Raw genomic sequence first — 19,425 nt, forward strand, 5'->3', positions numbered from 1 at the left:
AGTGGGCCATAGAAAGCCTTTGTTTTTTTTATTATTTGGTTTCTAAAGTCTCCCTGAAAAAAAAAAGAAACTAAAACAGTGGGAGATTAATATTGCCCTTTCTGCTTGTGTGCCACTCCTGACTCCTGTGTGTGCCATCTCTCACTCAGTGGGCCATAGAAAGCCTTTTTTTTAATGATTATTTGGTTTCTAAAGTCTCCCTGAAAAAAAAAAAAATTCAAACAGTAGGAGATTAATATTGCCCTTTCTGCTTTTGTGCCACTCCTGACTCCTGTGTGTGCCATCTCTCACTCAGTGGGCCATAGAAAGCCTTTGTTTTTTTTATTATTTGGTTTCTAAAGTCTCCCTGAAAAAAAAAAAAAATTCAAACAGTGGGAGATTAATATTGCCCTTTCTGCTTGTGTGCCACTCCTGACTCCTGTGTGTGCCATCTCTCACTCAGTGGGCCATAGAAAACCTTTTTTTTAATTATTATTTGGTTTCTAAAGTCTCCCTGAAAAAAAAAAAAATCAAACAGTGGGAGATTAATATTGCCCTTTCTGCTTGTGTGCCACTCCTGACTCCTGTGTGTGCCATCTCTCACTCAGTGGGCCATAGAACGCCTTTTTTTTTTATATTATTTGGTTTCTAAAGTCTCCCTGAAAAAAAAAATTCAAACAGTAGGAGATTAATATTGCCCTTTCTGCTTGTGTGCCACTCCTGACTCCTGTGTGTGCCATCTCTCACTCAGTGGGCCATAGAAAGCCTATTAATTTTTTTGCTTGATTTGGGTTTTAAAATCTACCTGAAAAAAAATCACTACATCAATCAGTGGGAGAAAATATTGGCCTCAGGGCTTGTGTGCCACTCCTGACTCCTGTGTGTGCCATCTCTCACTCAGTGGGCCATAGAAAGCCTATTAATTTTTTTGCTTGATTTGGGTTCTAAAATCTACCTGAAAAAAAATCACTACATCAATCAGTGGGAGAAAAATATTGGCCCCAGGGCTTGTGTGCCACTCCTGACTTCTGTGTGTGCCATCTCTCACTCAGTGGGCCATAGAAAGCCTATTAATTTTTTTGCTTGATTTGGGTTCTAAAATCTACCTGAAAAAAAATCACTACATCAATCAGTGGGAGAAAAATATTGGCCTCAGGGCTTGTGTGCCACTCCTGACTCCTGTGTGTGCCATCTCTCACTCAGTGGGCCATAGAAAGCCTTTTTTTATTATTTGGTTTCTAAAGTCTCCCTGAAAAAAAAAAAATTCAAACAGTAGGAGATTAATATTGCCCTTTCTGCTTGTGTGCCACTCCTGACTCCTGTGTGTGCCATCTCTCACTCAGTGGGCCATAGAAAGCCTTTGTTTTTTTTATTATTTGGTTTCTAAAGTCTCCCTGAAAAAAAAAAAAATTCAAACAGTGGGAGATTAATATTGCCCTTTCTGCTTGTGTGCCACTCCTGACTCCTGTGTGTGCCATCTCTCACTCAGTGGGCCATAGAAAGCCTTTTTTTTATTATTATTATTATTTGGTTTCTAAAGTCTCCCTGAAAAAAAAAAAAATTCAAACAGTAGGAGATTAATATTGCCCTTTCTGCTTGTGTGCCACTCCTGATTCCTGTGTGTGCCATCTCTCACTCAGTGGGCCATAGAAAGCCTATTAATTTTTTTGCTTGATTTGGGTTCTAAAATCTACCTGAAAAAAAATCACTACATCAATCAGTGGGAGAAAAATATTGGCCTCAGGGCTTGTGTGCCACTCCTGACTCCTGTGTGTGCCATCTCTCACTCAGTGGGCCATAGAAAGCCTTTGTTTTTTTTTATTATTTGGTTTCTAAAGTCTCCCTGAAAAAAAAAAAAAATTCAAACAGTGGGAGATTAATATTGCCCTTTCTGCTTGTGTGCCACTCCTGACTCCTGTGTGTGCCATCTCTCACTCAGTGGGCCATAGAACGCCTTTTTTTTTTTATTATTTGGTTTCTAAAGTCTCCCTGAAAAAAAAAAAAAATTCAAACAGTGGGAGATTAATATTGCCCTTTCTGCTTGTGTGCCACTCCTGACTCCTGTGTGTGCCATCTCTCACTCAGTGGGCCATAGAAAGCCTTTTTTTTATTATTATTTGGTTTCTAAAGTCTCCCTGAAAAAGAAAAAAAAAATTCAAACAGTGGGAGATTAATATTGCCCTTTCTGCTTGTGTGCCACTCCTGACTCCTGTGTGTGCCATCTCTCACTCAGTGGGCCATAGAAAGCCTTTTTTTATTATTTGGTTTCTAAAGTCTCCCTGAAAAAGAAAAAAAAAATAAAACAGTGGGAGATTAATATTGACATTTGTGCTTGAGTGACAGTCCTGCGTGTGTGGCATCTCTGTGATTTGGTGCCACAGAAAACAGAGTGTGTAACATTGTGCCTGATTTTCCTTGTGGTTTCACCAACCTGTTAAGGGATATTGAAATCATACTGAAGTTATAGCTCACCGTGTAAGTTGTTTGACAGCAACAAATAGTTACTTTGGTTAAGTTTTTAAAACAATGAGGAAGTCTGGTGCAAGAGGTCGTCGTGGCCGTGGGCGTTCATTGTCAGCTGGTAATGATGGTAGTGGTAGTGGAGCATCAGGTGGTCGTGGGGATAAAAATATTCCACCTAAGTCTGGAGCTGTGGAGCCAGTTTCGTCGTCTGGCTACACAAGGCCTCGAACGCTCTCTTTTCTGGGAGTACGAAAACCGCTTTTAAAGGCGGAGCAGCAACAGCAAGTTTTGGCTTACATTGCAGACTCAGCCTCTAGCTCTTTTGCCTCCTCTTCTGAAACTGGTAAATGTAAAAGCAGTGCGTCGCTTGTGGATGTTCACGGTCAGGGACAAGTCGCTTCCTTGTCCTCTTCAGCAAAAACTACAACAAGAGAGAAGGATGCAGCAGGCGACACAACGGGTCACTCCATGGAGCTCTTTACACATACCGTCCCTGGCTTAGAAAGTGAAACACTTAACAGGCCATGCCCATTACAAGTAGATTCTGACATGGAGTGCACTGATGCACAGCCACAGCCAGAGTACTATGCTGCTCCTTTGACTCAGACCACCACATTGCCCTCTCAGGGTACTGATCCACAATCAGACCCTGATGAGACTATGTTGCCCCGCCACGAACGCTTTACCACCGACCGACACAGTGACACAGACGAAGTTGCACACGAGCTCGAAGAGGAGGTAATAGATGACCCAGTTGTTGACCCCAATTGGCAGCCATTGGGGGAACAGGGCGCAGGCGGCAGTAGTTCAGAAGCGGAGGTGGAGGAGGGGCCACAGCAGGCATCAACATCGCAACAGGTTCCATCTGCCGGGCCCGTATCTGGCCCAAAACGCGTGTCAAAGCCAAAACCTGTTGGAGGACAGCGTGGCCATCCGGTTAAAGCTCAGTCTGCAATCCCTGAAAAGGGATCCGATGATAGGAAGAGTGCTGTCTGGCATTTTTTTAAACAACATCCAATAGATCAGCGCAAAGTCATCTGTCAAAAATGTTCAACTAGCTTAAGCAGAGGTCAGAATCTGAAAAGTCTAAATACTAGTTGCATGCATAGACACTTAACCACCATGCATTTTCAAGCCTGGACTAACTACCAAACGTCCCTTAAGGTTGTAGCACCCTCGGCCAATGAAGCTAGTCAGCAACGCAACATCCCTTCCGGCACTGTAAGGCCACCATTTTCCGCACCACCGGCAGTATCTGTGCAGGTTTCTTTGCCAGCCAAAAGCAGTCAGGGTCAGGGAATCACCAGTTTTGTAGGAGGAAATATTGCATCTAGGGCACCGGCGGAAACAATACCGTCTCCAACCGTCTCTCAGTCTGCCATGTCCACCGGCACACCCGAAAGTTCCACGATCTCCATCTCTCCAGTCCAGCTCACCCTACATGAGACTCTGGTTAGAAAAAGGAAGTACTTATCCTCGCATCCGCGTACACAGGGTTTTAACGCCCACATAGCTAGACTAATCTCGTTAGAGATGATGCCCTACCGGTTAGTTGAAAGCGAAGCTTTCAAAGCCCTGATGGAGTACGCTGAACCACGATACGAGCTACCCAGTCGACACTTTTTTTCCAGAAAAGCCATCCCAGCCCTGCACCAGCATGTTAAACAGCGCATCGTCCATGCACTCAGGCAATCTGTGAGTACAAAGGTGCACCTGACTACAGATGCATGGACCAGTAGGCATGGCCAAGGACGTTATGTGTCCATCACGGCACACTGGGTGAATGTGGTGGATGCAGGGTCCACAGGGGACATCAATTTCGGGACAGTTGTGCCTAGCCCATGGTCTAGGAAACAGTTGGCTGTAGGCGTTCGCACCCCCTCCTCCTCCTCCTCCTCGTCCTCCTGCAGAAGCTACAGCTCTTCCACAGACCGCAGTCGGCCAACCACTCCATCGGCAGATGACACTGTTACACACCAGTTGTCCCATTATGGGCCAGCTACTGGCAAGCGTCAGCAGGCTGTATTGGCTATGAAGTGTTTGGGCGACAAGAGACACACCGCGGAAGTTCTGTCCGAGTTCTTGCAACAAGAAACGCAGTCGTGGCTGGGCACAGTAGATCTTGAGGCAGGCAAGGTAGTGAGTGATAACGGAAGGAATTTCATGGCTGCCATCTCCCTTTCCCAACTGAAACACATTCCTTGCCTGGCTCACACCTTAAACCTGGTGGTGCAGTGCTTATTGAAAACTTATCCTGGGTTCTCCGACCTGCTCCTCAAAGTGCGTGGACTTTGCTCACATATCCGACGTTCGCCTGTACACTCCAGCCGTATGCAGACCTATCAGCGGTCTTTGAACCTTCCCCAGCACTGCCTAATCATAGACGTTGCAACAAGGTGGAACTCAACACTGCACATGCTTCAGAGACTGTGCCAACAGAGGCGGGCTGTTATGTTTTTGTGGGAGGATACACATACACGGGCAGGCAGTAGGATGGCAGACATGGAGTTGTCAGGTGTGCAGTGGTCGAAGATACAAGACATGTGTCAAGTCCTTCAGTGTTTTGAGGAATGCACACGGCTGGTTAGTGCAGACAACGCCATAATAAGCATGAGCATCCCCCTAATGTGTCTGCTGATGCAAAGTTTGACGCACATAAAGGATCAGGCGTCTGCACCAGAGGAAGAGGAAAGCCTTGATGACAGTCAGCCATTGTCTGGTCAGGGCAGTGTACAGGACGAGGTAGCGGGCGAAGAGGAGGTGGAGGACGAGGAGGATGATGGGGATGAGTATATTTTTAATGCGGAAGCTTTCCCGGGGGCACTGCAAATTGGTTGCGTGGCAAGGCCGGGTTCTGGTTTTTTGAGGGACACAAGTGACGTAGATTTGCCTGAAACTGCCCCTCAACCAATCACAACCGGAGATTTGACAACTGGAACTTTGGCCCACATGGCGGATTATGCCTTACGTATCCTAAAAAGGGACACACGCATTACGAAAATGATGAACGATGACGATTACTGGTTGGCCTGCCTCCTTGATCCATGCTATAAAGGCAAATTGCAAAATATTATGCCGCATGAGAACTTGGAACTAATATTAGCAACCAAACAATCAACTCTTGACCGTTTGCTTCAGGCATTCCCAGCACACAGCGCACGTGATCGTTCTCACACGAGCTCCAGGGGGCAGCAGACTAGGAGTGTTAGGGGTGCACACATCAGAAGTGGCGTTGGACAGAGGGGTTTTCTGACCAGGTTGTGGAGTGATTTTGCTATGACCGCAGACAGGACAGGTACTGCTGCATCAATTGAAAGTGACAGGAGACAACATTTGTCCAGTATGGTTACTAACTATTTTTCATCCCTTATCGATGTTCTCCCTCAACCGTCATTCCCATTTGATTACTGGGCATCAAAATTAGACACCTGGCCAGAATTGGCAGAATATGCATTGCAGGAGCTTGCTTGCCCGGCAGCAAGTGTCCTATCAGAAAGAGTATTCAGTGCTGCAGGTTCAATATTAACCGAAAAAAGGACTCGTCTGGCTACCCAAAATGTTGATGATCTAACATTCATTAAAATGAACCACAACTGGATTTCGAAATCTTTTGCCCCACCTTGCCTGGCCGACACCTAGCTTTCCTATGAAAAGCTCTTGCCTGTGGACTACTGTGAATTACTTTTCTAATGTCTAATTTGCTGCAGCTGATTGTCCAGCATACGACATTTTTACACCTCCCTAAATGGCCAAACTCACCACACGGGGCCATGGTATCGCGACTTGGCGCAAGCACCCGTGAGACTGCTGTTTGTCTGAAGAGGTGGGTGTGCTCGCTTTTGGTCGACGGCATTGCTACTGGGTCCCTCATAGTACAATAAAGTGTCTCTGGCGGTGGTGGTGCGCACCCAACGTCAGACACACTGTTGCAACATGAGGGGCCCTGAGCCTGTACCGCCGGCCACAAGAGAGTTCACCCACCCCCAGGTCAAACATTGCTGTAACACTTCCACAGTTATCTCTCACACTTCCACCAATGTTTTGTCTATGCGCTGACATCCTTCCATACCTGCCACTGACAATACCATTGTGTTGACATGTATGATGGTACTTAACATAGTCAGGGGCAGTGTCCTCTATTTACCACAGTAAATACTTTGCGCTAAATTAGTAGGTCTGAAACAACGCAGAGGATCCCACCCCTGAACCTAATGATTGCACCCTTTAGTGTTTTTGTTTTGTTTTAATGCGAGACATTCACATTTATTTGGTGTTTTTTGACTACTAACTGGCAGACACTCATATTACAATCGGCCTCCGTTGACCAGACCACTGCTGCCCGTGTACCCCTGGAACCTATGTTACAGTGCCTACAGCCAGCCCATGTTATTGTGTTAGGCCTTCGAAGCCTGTCTGCGGTCCCTCTTTCCACTAGGCCTCCACTGACCTGACCACTGCTGCCCGTGTACCCCTGGAACCTATGTTACCGTGCCTACAGCCATCCCATTTTATTATGTTAGGCCTTCGAAGCCTGTCTGCGGTCCCTCCTTCCACTAGGCCTCCACTCACCTGACCACTGCTGCCCGTGTACCCCTGGAACCTATGTTACAGTGCCTACAGCCAGCCCATTTTATTGTGTTAGGCCTTCGAAGCCTGTCTGCGTTCCCTCCTTCCACTAGGCCTCCACTGACCTGACCACTGCTGCCCGTGTACCCCTGGAACCTATGTTACCGTGCCTACAGCCAGCCCATTTTATTATGTTAGGCCTTCGAAGCCTGTCTGCGGTCCCTCCTTCCACTAGGCCTCCACTCACCTGACCACTGCTGCCCGTGTACCCCTGGAACCTATGTTACAGTGCCTACAGCCAGCCCATTTTATTGTGTTAGGCCTTCGAAGCCTGTCTGCGGTCCCTCCTTCCACTAGGCCTCCACTGACCTGACCACTGCTGCCCGTGTACCCCTGGAACCTATGTTACCGTGCCTACAGCCAGCCCATTTTATTGTGTTAGGCCTTCGAAGCCTGTCTGCGGTCCCTCCTTCCCCTAGGCCTCCACTCACCTGACCACTGCTGCCCGTGTACCCCTGGAACCTATTTTACAGTGAATAGAGCCTATTTTTTTATTGTATTTAATATTAATAAAGCCATGATGGACTACGCTGTACCACGCTATGAGCTACCCAGTTGACAATTCTTTTGCGAGAAAAGCCATCCCACCCCTCCACCAGCATGTTAAAGACCACATTGTCCTTTCATTCTGTCAATCTGTGAGTCCAAAGGTACACCTGACAACAGACACATGGAGCGGTAGGCATGGCCACGGAAGGTTACGTGTCCTTTGTGGCGCAATGGGTTAATGTATTGGATGCATGGTCCACACAGGGGACAGCCTGGTAAGTCTGTCTGCAGCCCCTAATTCAAGTTGTCCTCAACTGAATAAAGCTGAGCTTCTACCTTCTGGCTCTGATTAAGTTTTTTTTTTGTTTTTTTTTTAAATTGCTGGATGGGGCCTAATACCTCTGTTTGCTGCTCCCTGGTGTTTGTCCTCAACTTAATAAAGCTGAGCTTCTACCTTCTGGCTCTGATTAACTGCTGTTTTTAAAAAAAATTGGTGGTTCCGGCCTACTAACGGTGTCTGCCCCTCCCTGGTGTTGTCCTCAACTGAATAAAGCTGTGCTTCAACCTTCTGGCATTTATTAACTGCTGTTTTTTAAAAGATTGGTGGTTCCGGCCTACTAACGGTGTCTGCCCCTCCCTGGTGTTGTCCTCAACTGAATAAAGCTGTGCTTCAACCTTCTGTTCCAAATTAAGATTTTTAAACAAAAAATTGGGTGTTTAGGGCCTACTAACGGTGTCTGCCCCTCCCTGGTGTTGTCCTCAACTGAATAAAGCTGTGCTTCAACCTTCTGTTCCTGATTAAGATTTAAAAAAAAAAAAAATGTTTAGGGCCTACTAACGGTGTCTGCCCCTGCCTGGTGTTGTCCTCCACTGAACAAAGCTGAGTTTCCACCTTCTGGCTCTTTTTTTTTTTTTTTTTTTTTTTTTAATTGCTGGATGGGACCTAATAGCTCTGTTTGCTCCTCCCTGGTGTTTGTCCTCAACTAAAAAAAGCTGAGCTTCAACCTTCTGGCTTTCGGCCTATAGTATCAGATATTAAACTGCATTTGGCCTTCAACTTTGGTTCCGGCCTACTAACGGTGTCTGCCCCTGCGTGGTGTTTGTCCTCAACTGAATAAAGCTGAGCTTCAACCTTCTGGCTTTTGGCCTACAGTAGCAGATATTAAACTGCATTTGGCCTATTAGTGTGTTTGGGCCCTTAAAACAGTGTCTGCTGCTCCTGGGTTTGCTACTCCACTCAACAAAGCAATGCCGCCTGTTTAGTCCTGTTACCAATTTTGAACTGCATTTAGCCTACTTTATTCTTTGGCCCTATATCTGTTTCCTCCTCATCCTGCCCATTGCCCAGCCACTGCTAGATGAGTCTGCTGGTACATTGACCTAGACCACTACATTCCCCTTGCACTCTACACAGCCAGAATCTGACCCTGCTGAAAGTAAGGTTCCCCTTCCCGCATGTTATACCACCTTACACAGGGACAAAGAGGAAGGTGCAGATGAAAGTGCAGGTTCCTTCATCAGGTGGGGGAGGCATACTCGTTGGCGACGTCACTGGCACAGGGCCCCTCAGAGTACGCAAAAGTGTCGCTGCCAGTGGGAGGCGCCCCCGCCGTGCAAACACACCGCTGTACTTTGAGGGGCCCTGTGCCAGTGCCAATGCCAACGAGTGGGCCCCCCTGCTTGCTTAGGATCACAGCACTTGCAAACTTGACATACTTACCTCTCACTGCTCCACCACCGTGACGTAGTCCATGTTTCCTGTGCCCGTTTCCTTGAACCAGCCCTACCCCCCACAACTTTTGCCAAATGACCCCAATTTCCAATGCCCAACTATTATTATAAAGTTAATTAAGATTGACAAGCTTCAGAAACAAGAATGGATGTTTTTGGCATTAAAATGGGCACTGTAGGTGTTTTCCTGGCCTCCACTCACTGCCGACTATGCTTCCCCATTGACTTGCATTGGGTTTCGTGTTTCGGTCGATCCCCGACTTTTAGCGACAATCGGCCGACTGCACTCGACTCGACTCTGGGCAAAATCGGGTTTCCCAAAACCCGACTCGATCTTAAAAAAATGAAAGTCGCTCAACCCTACCAATTAGAACTGCTGTGGGGAGGAAATGAACTGTACTGCATCCAGCAGCCTTGGGCTTTCAGTCATAGGGACACCGCTCAATGCATAGTTATTGGCAGCTGTAACCATGTCTTGGCACTGACTTACATCCAGCTATAATCCAGTGACTGAAGCCACACAAGACGCACCCCTATGACTGAAAGCCCGAGCTTGTCAGAAGGAATAAGGTTCAATTCCTTTTAGCATCTGGGTGCTCAATACAGTGGCTGCATGGCTTCTGAATGCAAATAAGATCTTTACCCCCAAGGGTGGTTTGCAAGTTAATGACCAAGCCAATTTTTACAATTCTGACCACTGTCCATTTATGAGGTTATAACTCTGGAACACTTCAACGGATCCTGATGATTCTGACAGAGTTTTCTCATGGTATATTGTACTTCATGATAGTGGTAACATTTCTTTGATATTACCTGCGTTTATTTGTGAAAAAAATGGAAATTTGGTGAAAATTTTGAAAATTTCGCAATTTTCCAACTTTGAATTTGTATGCCCTTTAATCTCAGAGATACGTCACACAAAATACTTAATTAGTAACATTTCCCACATGTCTACTTTACATTAGCACAATTTTGGAAGCAAAATGTTTTTTTGTTAGAGAGTTATAATGGTTAAAAGTTGACCAGCAATTTCTCATTTTTACAACACCATTTTTTTTAGGGACCACATCACATTTGAAGTCACTTTGAGGGGTCTATATGATAGAAAATACCCAAGTGTGACACCATTCTATAAACTGCATATCTCAAGGTACTCAAAAGCACATTCAAGAAGTTTATTAACCCTTCAGGTGTTTCACATGAATTTTTGGAATGTTTAAATAAAAATGAACCTTTAACTTTTTTTCTGAAAAAAATTTACTTCAGCTCCAGCTTCTTTTATTTTACCAAGGGTACAGGAGAAATTGGACCCCAAAATTTATTTTCCAATTGGTCCTGAGTACGCTGATACCCCACATGTGGGGGTAAACCACTGTTTGGGTGCATGGCAGAGCTCGGAAGGGAAGGAGCGCCATTTGACTTTTCAATGCAAAATTGACTGGAATTGAGATGGGACGCAATGTCGCATTTGGAGAGCCCCTGATGTGCTTAACATTGAAACCCCCTACAAGAGACACCATTTTGGAAAGAAGACCCCCTAAGAAACTTATCTAGATGTGTTGTGAATACTTTGAACCTCCAAGTGTTTCACTACACTTTAAAACGCAGAGCCATGAAAATAAAAATTCTTTTTTTTTCTACAAAAATTATTTTTCAGCCCCCAGTTTTGTATTTTCCCAAGGGTAACAGGATAAATTGGACCCCAAAAGTTGTTGTGCATTTTGTCCTGCGTACGTTGATACCCCATATGTGGGGGGAACCACTGTTTGGGTGCATGGCAGAGCTTGGAAGGGATGGCGCACCGTTTGGAATGCAGATTGGTCTACAGGTGTCATGCTGCATTTACAGAGCCCCTGATGTACGTAAACAGTAGAAACCCCCACAAGTGACCCCATATTGGAAACTAGACCACCCAAGGAACTTATCTAGATGTGTTGTGAGAACTTTGAACTCCCAAGTGTTTCACTACAGTTTATAACACAGAGCCGTGAAATTAAAAAATCTTGTTTTTCACAAAAATTATATTTAGCCCCCAGTTTTGTATTTTCCCAAGGGTAATAGGAGAAATTGTACCCCAAAAGTTGTTGTCCAATTTGTCCTGAGTACGCTGATACCCTATATGTTGGGGTAAACCCTTGTTTGGGCGCACGGGAGAGCTCGGAAGGGAATGAGCACTGTTTTACTTTTTCAACGCAGAATTGGCTGGAATTGAGATCGGATGCCATGCCGCATTTAAAGAGCCCCTGATGTGCCTAAACAGTGGAACACCCCCAATTCTAACTGAAACCCTAACCCAAACACACCCCTAACCCTAATTCCAACCATAACCCTAACCACAGCCCTAACCCTAATCCCAACCGTAAATGTAATCCAAACCCTAACCCTAACTTTAGCCCCAACTCTAACCCTTATTTTAGCACCAACTCTAACCCTAACTTTAGCCCCAAACCTAACCCTAACTTTAGCCCCAATCCTAACCCCAACCCTAACTTTAGCCCCAACCCTAACCCTAACTTTAGCCCCAACCCTAACTGTAAATTTAGTCCCAACCCTAACCCTAATGTTAGCCCCAAACCTAACCCTAACCCTAATGGGAAAATGGAAATAAATACATTTTTTTAAACTTTATTATTTTTCCGTAACTAAGGGGATGATGAAGGGGGGTTTGATTTACTTATATAGCGGGGTTTTTATAGGATTTTTATTGCAAAAAATAATTTTTGCGTCTCCACATTTTGAGAGCTATAATTTTTCCATATTTTGGTCCACAGAGTCAAGTGTGTCTTGTTTTTTGCGGGACGAGTTGACGTTTTTATTGGTACCATTTTTGGGCACGTGACATTTTTTGTTCGCTTTTTATTTCAATTTTTGTGAGGTAGAAAGAGCAAAAACCAGCTATTCATGAATTTCTTTTGGGGGGCGCTTATACCGTTCCATGTTTGGTAAAATTGATAAAGCAGTTTTATTCTTCGGGTCAGTACGATTATAGCAATACCTCATTTATATTTTTTTAGGTTTTGGCGCTTTTATACGATAAAAACTATTTTATATAAAAAATAATTATTTTTGCATCGCTTTATTCTGAGGACTATAACTTTTTAATTTTTTCGTCGATGACGCTGTATAGCAGCTCGTTTTTTGCGGGACAAGATTATGTTTTCAGCGGTACCATGTTTATTTACATCCGTCTTTTTGATCGCGTGTTATTCCACTTTTTGTTTGGTGGTATGATAATAAAGCGTTGTTTTTCGCCTCTTTTTTTACAGTGTTCACTGAAGGAGTTAACTAGTGGGACATTTTTATAGGCTTGGTCGTTACGGACGTGGTGATATTAAATATGTGTACTTTTATTGTTTTTTTTACTTAGATAAAGAAATGTATTTATTTGTGGTATCGGAAATCGGAATCGGAAGTTCCCAGTGTATGGTTCCCAGGGTCTGGAGGAGAGGAGGCTCTCCTTCAGGCCCTGGGAACCATATTCATGTAAAAAATAAAGAATTAAAATAAAAAATATGGATATACTCACCCGTCCGGCGGCCCCTGGACCTTACCGTTTGTAACCGGTAGCCTCTGTTCCTAAGAATGAGGAGTTTAGGACCCTCGATGACGTCGCGGCTTGTGATTGGTCGCGTGCTGCTCATGTGACCGCTCACGCAACCAATTACAAGCCGCAACGTCATCGCAGGTCCTAAACTCCTCATTGAGCTGCGATGACGTCGCTGCTTGTGATTGGTCGCGTGAGCGGTCACATGAGCGGCACGCGACCAATCACAAGCCGCGACGTCATCGAGGGTCCTAAACTCCTCATTCTTAGGAACGGAGGCTGCCGGTTACAATCGGTAAGGTCCAGGGGCCGCCGGACAGGTGAGTATATCCATATTTTTTATTTTAATTCTTTATTTTTTACATGAATATGGATCCCAGGGCCTGAAGGAGAGTTTCCTCTCCTTCAGACCCTGGGAACCATCCAGGATAGCTTCCGATACTTGTGTCCCATTGACTTGTATTGGTATCGGGTATTGGTATCGGCGATATCCGATATTTTTTGGGTATCGGCCGATACTATCCGATACCAATACTTTCAAGTATCAGAAGGTATCGCTCAACACTAGACTGATGACGTACTATCCCGTCGGTGGTCATACGGGCCCATACCACCTTGACGGGATAGAACGTCAGATGTCAGAAAGTGGTTAATCTGCAAATTAACTCGATATCTGCAGGTTAACAGTGTTTTTTTCATGACAGGTTCCCTTTAAACTATAATTCATTCCACAACAAAAGTTGCTGCCCTGCAAATACTGTCTCATGAACAATAAATTTTCTCCATAAATATTTTTTTTTATTTCTACCGAAGAAGTATATTGTGAAATAAATTATTTATAAATTGGCTCAACTGAAATAACCTGCAGCATAAATTTATCATGTTATATTTAACACACAGTGTATGTAAAAGCCAATAATCAATAGCTTATTTGCTACTTTTCACATGATCCCAAATGTCAATCAAAATAAATCAATAAATAATTTGTTGCATAAAATAGTACCACTAAATAAAGGAACACTTCAAATGGCTACATGAATTAATTAAATACATCAAATATATTGTGAGTTATGACTCTTAAAATATTGCTGTAAAAAATAAAAAATTGACCTGAACTACCAGGTAACATTTGTATATAAGTGTAAGGTGAGCACGAAGCTTAAATTCTACTTGTAGACCCCCTAGGCATCCGTTTACGATACTGCAAGTACTGATTGTTTCAGTAGAGAACTGCTTATTTCTAAAAGAACAGCCGGTACATTGTTTCTGAGCTGGTAAGTAACCAATAGGCTATTTTGTTTTGTGGCTCAGTCATTGTTATATTTCAGATGTGTTCAGTCGTCTGGGCTTATAAACCCTTCATTAAAATGTTATTCCAATTCGCTTGTTTTCATGAGAATTGACTGTACTTGAATTGTTCTATTGATTACCTGCAATTTGGCCCCATCTTTAAAGTTAGCCAGTTTGTTCTATTAAATGAAATGTGAGCATTTACAATTGTAATTTTTTTAATCTTGCCCAATGCAAATGTTTTCATGTGTGTTGCAAAACATTGGAAACCGCAACAATAAAATGAAATTGAGCAGAATAAAACAGTCTTCGAGGGAGATGATGAGCATTTCATACAAATGAGCATCTTTGAATTACCATCGCACATCTGCCTCTGACAAAATGTTTCTTTCTAAAATACCTTATGAAGCCATCTGGCCCCAAGGTACAGTCTTCAGTCTTTGTAACCAAAAAGTCAGATTTATCTGGATACAGGACAAGGCAAAATCATTAGGCAGAAAGAAGAACAAACCTTTTTCATCAGCCAGGCAATGAAGCTTTACAAAATATGCCATAAAAACTAAGGCATTTATCTAAACATTTGGCAACATTTCTAATGGGCTATAAGGAGAAACCTTACACCTAATGGGCTCACTTTTCAACGCATAGAAAGAATTCTTTAAGATGAACCTAGATCTGATATTCTTTAGACACTGATGGAAAATAGATATTCTATGGGACAAGACATTATTTAACCCCTTCACCCCCAAGGGTGGTTTGCACGTTAATGACCGGGCCAATTTTTACAATTCTGACCACTGTCCCTTTATGAGGTTATAACTCTGGAACGCTTCAACGGATCTTGGCGATTCTGACACTGTTTTCTCGAGACATATTGTACTTCATGATAGTGGTAAAATTTATTCAATATAACTTGCATTTATTTGTGAAAAAAACGAATATTTGGCGAAAATTTTGAAAATTTCGCAATTTTCCAACTTTGAATTTTTATGCCCTTAAATCACAGAAATATGTCACGCAAAATACTTAATAAGTAACATTTCCCACATGTCTACTTTACATCAGCACAATTTTGGAACCAAAATTTTTTTTTGTGACGGAGTTATAAGGGTTAAAAGTTGACCAGCAATTTCTCATTTTTACAAGACCATTTTTTTTTAGGGACCACATCTCATTTGAAGTCATTTTGAGGGGTCTATATGATATAAAATACCCAAGTGTGACACCATTCTAAAAACTGCACCCCTCAAGGTACTCAAAACCACTTTCAAGAAGTTTATTAACCCTTCAGGTGTTTCACAGGAATTTTTGGAATGTTTAAATAAAAATAAACATTTAACTTTTTTTCACACAAAATTTATTTCAGCTCCAATTTGTTTTATTTTACCAAGGGTAACAGGAGAAAATAGACCCCAAAATTTGTTGTACAATTTGTCCTGAGTACGCTGATACCCCATATGTGGGGGTAAACCACTGTTTGGGCGCATGGCAGAGCTCGGAAGGAAAGGAGCGCCATTTGACTTTTCAATGCAAAATTGACTGGAATTGAGATGGGACGCCATGTTGCGTTTGGAGAGCCCCTGATGTGCCTAAACATTGAAACCCCCCACAAGTGACACCATTTTGGAAAGTAGACCCCTTAAGGAACTTATCTAGATGTGTGTTGAGCACTTTGACCCAACAAGTGCTTCACAGAAGTTTATAATGCAGAGCCGTAAAAATAAAAAATCATATTTTTTCACAAAAATGATCTTTTCGCCCCCATTTTTTTATTTCCCCAGAGGTAAGAGAAGAAATTAGACCACAAATGTTGTTGTGCAATTTGTCCTGAGTACGATGATACCCCATATGTGGGGGTAAACCACTGTTTGGGCGCATAGCAGAGCTCGGAAGGGAAGGAGCGCTATTTTACTTTTCAATGCAAAATTGACTGGAATTAAGATGGGATGCCATGTTGCGTTTGGAGAGCCCCTGATGTGCCTAAACATTAAAAACCCCCACAAGTGACACCATTTTGGAAAGTAGACCCCCTAAGGAACTTATCTAGATGTGTTTTGATAGCTTTGAACCCCCAAGTGTTTCACTACAGTTTATAACGCAGAGCCGTGAAAATAAAAATTCTTTTTTTTTTTCACAAAAATGATTTTTAGCCGCCAGTTTTGTATTTTCACAAAGGTATCAGGATAAATTGGACCCCAAACATTGTTGTCCAATTTGGTCTGAGTACGCTGATACCCCATATCTGGGGGGGAAACCACTGTTTGGGCGCATGACAGAGCTCGGAAGGGAAGGAGCGCCATTTGGAATGCAGACTTAAATGGATTGGTCTGCAGGCGTCACGTTGCATTTGCAGAGCCCCTGATGTACCCAAACAGTACAAACCCCCCACAAGTGACCCCATATTGGAAACTAGACGCCCCAAGGAACTTATCTAGATGTGTTGTGAGAACTTTGAACCCCCAAGTGTTTCACTACAGTTTATAACGCAGAGCCATGAAAATAAAAATTCTTTTTTTTTCACAAAAATGATTTTTTAGCCCCCAGTTTTGTATTTTCACAAGGGTATCAGGATAAATTGGACCCCAAAAGTTGTTGTTCAATTTGTCCTGAGTACGCTGATACCCCATATGTGGGGGGAACCACTGTTTGGGCGCATGACAGAGCTCGGAAGGGAAGGAGCGCCATTTGGAATGCAGACTTAAATGGATTGGTGTTATGACCCCAGTGGACAGGGTCTCAGAGGAACGTGTAAGTCTGCGAGATTCAAAAATCCAGCTCATAGGGCTGTGGTAACTGGGTTGACCAAATAGCTACTCCTAACGCCAACACTAGAAGTAGCCGGGGATCATGCCTACGGTGATCGCTAGATGACTCGCGCCAGCCGGAGAATCTAACTACCCCTAGGAGAAGAAAACAAAGACCTCTCTTGCCTCCAGAGAAAGAGACCCCAAAGCAAGATACAAGCCCCCCCAAATAATAACGGTGAGGTAAGAGGAAATGACAAACACAGAAATGAACCAGGTTCAGCAAAGAGAGGCCAGCTTACTAATAGCAGAATATAGCAAGATAACTTATCTGGTCAACAAAAACCCTATAAAAATCCACGCTGGAGATTCAAGAACCCCCGAACCGTCTAACTGTCCGAGGGGAGAACACCAGCCCCCTAGAGCTTCCAGCAAAGGTCAGGATACAGATTGGAACAAGCTGGACAAAAATACCAAACAAAACAAAAGCAAAAAGCAAGGAAGCAGACTTAGCTTGAAATACAGGAACCAGGATCATAGGACAAGAGCACAACAGATTAGCTCTGATTTCAACGATGCCAGGCATTGAACTGAAGGTCCAGGGAGCTTATATAGCAACGCCCCTGAACTAACGGCCCAGGTGAGGATATAGGAAAAGACAGAAGCTCCAGAGTCAAATCACTAATGACCACTAGAGGGAGCAAAAAGCAAAATCACAACAGTACCCCCCCTTAGGCACGAACTAAATCGGCCGCATGAACATCAGAGGCGACCACCCAGGAATTATCTTCCTGACCATAGCCCTTCCACTTGACCAGGTACTGAAGCCTCCGCCTGGAGAGACGAGAGTCCAAGATCTTCTCCACCACATACTCCAACTCGCCCTCAACCAACACCGGAGCAGGAGGCTCAGCAGAAGGAACCACAGGCACAACGTACCGCCGCAACAAGGACCTATGAAACACGTTGTGGATAGCAAACGACACAGGAAGATCCAGGCGAAAGGATACAGGATTAAGGATTTCCAATATCTTGTAAGGACCAATAAAACGAGGTTTAAATTTGGGAGAGGAAACCTTCATAGGAACAAAGCGGGAAGAAAGCCACACCAAATCCCCAACACGTAGTCGGGGACCCACACCGCGGCGGCGGTTGGCAAAGCGCTGAGCCCTCTCCTGTGACAACTTCAAGTTGTCCACCACAAGATTCCAGATCCGCTGCAACCTATCCACCACAGAATCCACCCCAGGGCAGTCAGAAGGTTCCACATGACCCGAAGAAAAACGAGGGTGGAAACCAGAGTTGCAGAAAAACGGCGAAACCAAGGTGGCGGAACTAGCCCGATTATTAAGGGCAAACTCAGCCAACGGCAAGAAGGTCACCCAATCGTCCTGATCAGCAGAGACAAAACACCTCAAATAAGCCTCCAAAGTCTGATTAGTTCGCTCCGTCTGTCCATTAGTCTGAGGATGGAAAGCAGACGAAAACGACAAGTCAATGCCCATCCTACTACAAAAGGATCGCCAGAATCTGGAAACGAACTGGGATCCTCTGTCTGACACAATATTCTCAGGGATGCCGTGCAAACGAACCACGTTCTGGAAAAACACAGGAACCAGATCGGAAGAGGAAGGCAGCTTAGGCAAAGGAACCAAATGGACCATCTTGGAGAAGCGATCACATATCACCCAGATAACAGACATGCCTTGAGACACCGGAAGATCAGAAATGAAATCCATGGAGATATGTGTCCAAGGTCTCTTAGGGACAGGCAAGGGCAAGAGCAACCCGCTGGCACGAGAACAGCAAGGCTTAGCTCGAGCACAAGTCCCACAGGACTGTACAAATGACCGCACATCCCTAGACAAGGAAGGCCACCAAAAGGATCTGGCCACCAGATCTCTGGTGCCAAAAATTCCTGGGTGACCTGCCAACACCGAGGAATGAACCTCGGAAATGACTCTGCTGGTCCACTTATCAGGCACAAACAGTCTGTCAGGTGGACAAGAATCAGGCCTATCAGCCTGAAATCTCTGCAACACACGTCGCAGATCTGGAGAAATAGCTGACAAGATAATACCATCCTTAAGAATACCAACAGGTTCAGCGACTCCAGGAGCATCAGGCACAAAGCTCCTGGAAAGAGCATCGGCCTTCACATTTTTTGAACCTGGTAAATACGAGACAACAAAGTCAAAACGGGAGAAAAACAATGACCAGCGGGCCTGTCTAGGATTCAGGCGTTTAGCAGACTCGAGATACATCAGATTTTTGTGATCAGTCAAGACCACCACACGATGCTTAGCACCCTCGAGCCAATGACGCCACTCCTCAAATGCCCATTTCATGGCCAACAACTCCCGATTGCCCACATCATAATTTCGCTCCGCAGGCGAAAACTTCCTAGAGAAAAAGGCGCAAGGTCTCATAACAGAGCAACCAGGGCCTCTCTGCGACAAAACGGCCCCTGCTCCAATCTCTGAAGCATCCACCTCAACCTGAAAGGGAAGCGAGACATCAGGCTGGCACAAAACAGGCGCCGAAGTAAACCAACGTTTC

Source organism: Ranitomeya variabilis, chromosome 2 (genome assembly GCF_051348905.1).
Source record: "Ranitomeya variabilis isolate aRanVar5 chromosome 2, aRanVar5.hap1, whole genome shotgun sequence".
Taxonomy (NCBI): domain Eukaryota; kingdom Metazoa; phylum Chordata; class Amphibia; order Anura; family Dendrobatidae; genus Ranitomeya; species Ranitomeya variabilis.